Source organism: Malurus melanocephalus, unplaced genomic scaffold (genome assembly GCF_030028575.1).
Source record: "Malurus melanocephalus ecotype Western Australia unplaced genomic scaffold, MMel_1.1 scaffold_553, whole genome shotgun sequence".
NCBI lineage: Eukaryota > Metazoa > Chordata > Aves > Passeriformes > Maluridae > Malurus > Malurus melanocephalus.
Window position 1 is genome coordinate 319,977 of NW_026623785.1, and position 6,000 is coordinate 325,976.

The 6,000-nt window shown below is 38.7% G+C and overlaps 1 protein-coding gene across 1 annotated transcript in view; it reads left to right on the plus strand.

Moving 5' to 3' along the window:
* PKHD1 (PKHD1 ciliary IPT domain containing fibrocystin/polyductin) overlaps window positions 1-6,000 on the plus strand; it is a 238,629-nt gene that overhangs the window by 153,294 nt on the left and 79,335 nt on the right. The gene's annotated exons all lie outside the window — the stretch shown is intronic.

Below are 6,000 nucleotides of genomic sequence, written 5' to 3' on the forward strand. Positions count from 1 at the left end.
ATATCAAGGTTCCTAAARCCAGGCATCATATTTACTTACAGGAATCCTTAGGACTCTGGGATCACATTGTTGATCGTTGCTTGACCTTTCTCAAGATTGGTTTCATGAACTTTAAAAAGAGAATTTGTTTGTGTAATCACCTCCTGAGGAAGTCTGCTTCAATATTTGTTTGTTGTTAATCTCAGGGGACTGTTTMGTTAATACAGTACTGGCCAAAAAAGTTATTTTGCTGTCTTGTGTTTTTCTTTGGAAAAAGAGGTTGGAAAGCTTAATCTGTGAGGTTAAAATATATATATACTTAAAAGAATGTCAGTCATTTCTTACTTAAACTCCTTTGCACTTTAAATAAGCTTTCATATTGGTTTTAAGAAAAAGCATGTGTTCATTGCTAAAAACACTTATTAAAAAAACATTGAGGCACTTTGCTGCACAAACTCCCCTCCAGCACATCTGCGAGTAGTAATGATATTWAAAACCAAACAGGTATTTGCAGCTGTTGAGCCTCTTGGAGAGCTGTCCTTGTTTCACTGTGAGACGAGGGGAGCGTAGAGCCTCTGCAAGTTCCCCACATCTCACACTGGCTTCTCTGCCTGTTTTTTTTCCCCTCCCTTCCCCTTTCTCTTCCCATGTGTTKGAGGCCTTACGGTAACGTCTTGGAGCCCATCTGTCCGATACTGCCTGTTCCATGCCTCCAGGAAGGGTTCTGAAGCCCATCTGTCCAACTGCACCACACCCTAAAGAAATCCTGACACAAACTAGATAATGAGACAGTTTAGTAAACAGATTTAATAGATGTGGACATTGCCTGAGCAGGATCTCAGGTTGGYGTCACGTGAGACAGATCCCCAGGTCCTGCCTGTTGTGCAATTTTTCCATGCCCTGTTTTCAGCATAGCAATCTTTGGCTACACGCTGCTCCTTCTAATTCTGTGGCCTGGGACAAAGACTTTCTGGTAAAGCTTGAGTATTTTTTTCACTTAAACTGCTAGAGAACAATGGCAAGTTTAGAAATGTATCTTATTTGGGTTAGTTGTCCTGCAGAGCATGTGTCTTCGTATCTGCAGAGAAAAAACAAAAAGTCAGAAGGTTAAATCATGGCCATAAATACATGGGAATTGAATGATGATGGGAAATATGTAAAAAAGAAAAAAAAAACTCAGTGTAAAATTGGAGCCTGTCAATAACAATGTTATTGAAACAATAATTTGCAGGCAGACTGGGATGAAAAAATAGTGAAAGTGGGGAAATCAGAATTCTTGGAATTCCCTTGACCCTGCACAGTCAATCATCACTTTCCTTTTCAATGTAAGATCACAGTCCAATGTGAATTATGATCACTGGAAGATGTGAGATGATTTAAGATCTGCAAAGAGCTCTGTCAGAAACTTTGGAAAACCCAAAGTAAAATGTGTGGATCTCTCCCCACAGTAATATCAGTGAGTGCCCTTAGCTCTTCATTTCTGGATCCAGGGAAATTTTCTGATTACTTCTACTTTCAYAGTCTTACCTCTCAGATAAGAAATTTCACTTTTTTACCTAAACCTTTGAAGTCTTTTATTTGTTGCTGATATTTGCAATAGAATTTTAGTTGCACCATTTATTTCCATATCTCTCTGATTTCATACTGTAAAAATTAACTGTTTTTCCAGCTTATAAAAGGAGAGTTTGAGAGTAAGCAAARTGCTAAATATCATTAGCACATCTGTGTCAAAACAAGATAAGAAATGATGAGCTCAACATCTCAGAGTTGTTTTTCCATTCTCAGCTAGGATGATTCAGTYCATTTTCACCCATAAGCATTAAAACTCAGATGGTACGTGCAGAAAATGCCCTGTTCCACTGCTGAACAAAGCCCTCAGCTCCCAATAAAGCTGAAGAAAATGCTGAAGTTCACTTGGCACACACTGATCCATCCATTGGACTCATCCTGAACTAAGCTGCACTCAGCTGCTCTTTGCTGGCAGGCTGGTTTTTATTTTTATTTATTTATTTTATTTTTTTTAATAGCAGAACTCGCCAAGTAATTATCCAGATAGGATTTCTCTTTTTAGTTTCTCCTTGTCACATTCTTTCTTTCACATATCTCCTGATGGCTGCCTGTCAGTCATGTCACTCATTGGAGGCAAGGAGCCTAAGGTCATCATTAGCTCATGGCTTGATTGTCTGGAGAGGGAACCCCAGACAATTCTAATGCCTCTTATCTTGCTTGTGCTAAGAGCTTTAATGCATTTAAACCTTTTTATTTTTTTTCCTAGAAGAATCCCCATACTGACTTGTCAAAGGGTAAATCAGTGTATTTCATTAAATGACACTGTGTTAATAATGAGTAAATAACCATTAGAGCACCAGGGAATTTCACCAATTTACTGGATTTTCCAACTTTTCCATAGCTCTCTTATTTGGATCCCATCTTTAGCTGAGGGCTGAGTGCTGAGCTGCAGTCACACATCATCCCTGCACTGCTGTCCAGCTTGTATGAAGAAGGAACCCTGTTGATGTATTTTCATCCCGGATTACAACCCACAAAAAAGTGGTTTGAGAAGTTCATTGGACCATTTGCTTTCCCTTCAATGAACCTCTCAGCCTCTGCTTGGCTTTTACCCCTTCCAAGCCATTCAGGTTTTTTTTTTCTGATTGCACTATGTAGGGAAGAGACTTGGTTCACCTGTTCCCACACACAAATTTGGGTGAAATCAGCAGGTGAGCTGCTGTTCCAGTGGAGATCTATGCAATGCAGTGGAGGAATTGCAGCCAGTGGGACTGATTGATACAAATATCCAGAGAAAATCTACATTAAGACACCTGAATGTAGGTATATGATTCACCCTGGAAACATGCTTCAGCTGCCTCACTATTAGGATTTTCTACTGTTCTGGGCACCCTTAGGGTATCTCCCCTGGCCTGCAACTTTTGCTGAAAAATCCCACTGTTCTGTCATTTATCCCTGTGTTTTATCTGCCAACCTCCAGAGAGCTTTTGAAGGACACTGGGATGCTCAGATCCCATCCTATGTGTCCCACCATTTATTCCTCATTTTTTCCATTCATTCCCCTCTTCTGGCTGCTGGCTCCTCCTCCACAATTCTGGAGCTGAGGAGCTCTGTAATCTTCTGTATATTTGGCAGAAAGAGGTAACCAAGTGAGATTTCCTTGCCTGGCTGCTTTTCCAGACTTCTCAGAGCACAGCCTGAGCACCTGAGGGAAGTTCCAGGAGAAAAATCAACAGTAGATGACTGTCCAGCTGTGTATTGACCACGAGTAAAAACTCCTCAGACTTTCTAGTGACAATGTGGCACAGTTTTCAAATTAGCTGAGTAGTTCATGTCCAAGAAGTTTTGGATTCAGAAAACAAAATAGAGGAGATGGTCCCAACAAGTTACTCAGCAAAGTYTGTTTCCAGATGGAAAGGAGATCTTATCTCAGAGATTTCCTTGCTCTTATACTCAACAGCTGTTGCAGAGTGTTATGCTGTGAAAAAAAAAAAAGAGAAGGCTGCAAGGGAGGAAACACCCACTATTCTAGGAAAGAATTAAATGGGTTTTGCTACGGAAAGAAAAAAAAAAAAAAGAAAGCAAAAACAACAGGGCAAAAATCTGTCAGGAAGACATCTGGAAAATGGAAATATGGAAAGTATGGAAACAATGGAAAATGCTTTTGAAACTCAACAAACAAGATCCAGACCACAATCCAGAATTAGTGAAAATCTGGATAGAAAAAACACATCTCTATTTCTTTTCTCCTTCCCCCCCCTCCTTTTTTTTGCATAGTAGGTTTTCCCCTCTCCAGAGGTTTAGACCTAATAAAAGGATTATGAACCAGCTGCAACCATTGTGCTAACAGACCTGTGTTGTTATCCCAACATTTGGATCTCACACTTTTTTCAGGACAGTGGTGAATTTGTTAAAATTTGTTAAAATTTGAATTAACAGTACAGGTTGTTTATTAACACAGAATTACAAAGGCTTATTAACACAGAATTATCATATATGGTTGGTTTTTTTTTTTCACTGTATCTTGTAATTGGAAGAGCATGTGTTTGGGGAAGTCCTGCCTCTATCTTTTGTGCCTCCTGACCTTTTCTGACCATCTCACCAGACATTTCCATCAGCTTTTGCCAATTTCCAGGCAATAATTGCCTTTTTTTCCCCCCCAATTCTCTGCCAGTAGCACATGATTATCTCACTTTTTAATCAACTAGTTTGCTCATCAAATTGCCAAGGCTTCCAGCTGTAGTAGGAGCACAAATTAGGATCCATCCCCACTTGTCTCATGTGCAGGATGGGGAATTGGACAGTTTGATGTGGTCTTATGTAGGACTTGTCCACCACAGAAAATTGGGGCAAGAAACCTGAAGTTTTCACRACCAGRCAGACATTTAAAACCCAGATTCTTCATTTACATGTTGCAGGGATCATGATTCCTGTTGTTTATGCAAAGTTGGTAGTTTTAATAAAATCACTTATGAAAAGAGCAGTGATTTCACAGCCAGTTACTCCATAAGGTTCTGAAACTTACCCCGCCCCTGGGCCTTGTGTTCATCAAACATTTGGAATTCTTATTGGTAAACTGAGGTAGCTGCTGCTTCTATATCTTCATTTTCATGAGCCATTCTGCTGGACTCTATTTAGACTTAGCCAAGGTCTTCATCTGAGACCTTACTCAGCTTTTCCCTGTGTTTTTCTTTCTTCTYCATTCATTCCCAGGGAGATCCTTACCTTTTCAAGACCTCTTGCCTTATTATTTTCAATRTTAGAGAATCAYGGAATGGRTAGAGTTGGAAGGGATARTTAAAGGTCATCGAATCCAACCAGMCTGCTCAAGCAGCATCCCCTAGAACATTCTTCACCTTTTTCATAATTCTTCACTTTCAAATTCCTGCTGGCTTTCCTCGACCATCCCTGTAATTTTTCTCTCCATTTGTGTCTCCTCTATCTATCTATCTATCTATCTATCTATCTATCTATCTATCTATCTATCTATCTATCTATCTATCTATCTATCTATCTATCTAATCTATCTATCTATCTATCTATCTATCTATCTATCTATCTATCTATCTATCTATCTATCTATCATCTATCATCTATCTATCTATATCTATATCTGTATATAAACAGCCATTTTTCTGCTTACTTTCATCATCTTCACATGAGTTTTGGTCCCCAATAAAACATCGAATGCCACAGGGTTTTGAGGACCAGACCTGGTTGAATCCATGTCCCCATCCCAGTCACTCAGGCTGTAAATTAGTCTGTGCCATACTCCTGCAGCACTGGGGTAGTTTGTTAATCACAAAGTTTTGTGCTACTGAGCCAAGTGCTTTGGAGAAGCCAATTATATGATATCAAAGCTATTATCTTTATCAACTAGACCTGTAATCTCATTAGGAGGCGATAACAAGGAAGTTTCACAGGACCTTTTTTTCTATAAAAGCAGGTTGATTGGCATTAATTATATCATCCACCTTTAATGATTTATTAATTGTGCTCAGAGTTGGACATTCCATTTTTATTTATTTTTCCCCTAGAATCAGTGTCAAGTTGACAGGCCTGTAATTACCTGGGGCTCTTACTTTTATCTTTGTTTGAAATATTGGCACAATATTAGCTTTCTTCAAGGGCTCTCAGACATCCTGAGTGATCCCAAAATTACTGAAGAGWCCACCTTAATTGTCCAAAGGGTTTCCAGAAAAACTCTCTGGAAGCTTGCATTCAARTTAATGAAATTCATTGATTTAAACCCATGGGACTATTGATGGTAATAAGCAAATATTAGGCCTATTTTTCTTCTAAATACACTTAAAAAAGTAGAAATTTTTCTACTCATTGATGACTCTTGTGTTTTTTTGTGTCATTTACCATTTACATTTTCTAGCCACTGAAGCATTTCTGTGATTATCTTCCCTTTTATATTTTATTTTCCTTAATAAATTGTTTTATTATGACCTTTGTTTCTCACTCTGATTGTATTTTTGATTTGTGTGGGGTTTTTTTTTTGTTTTT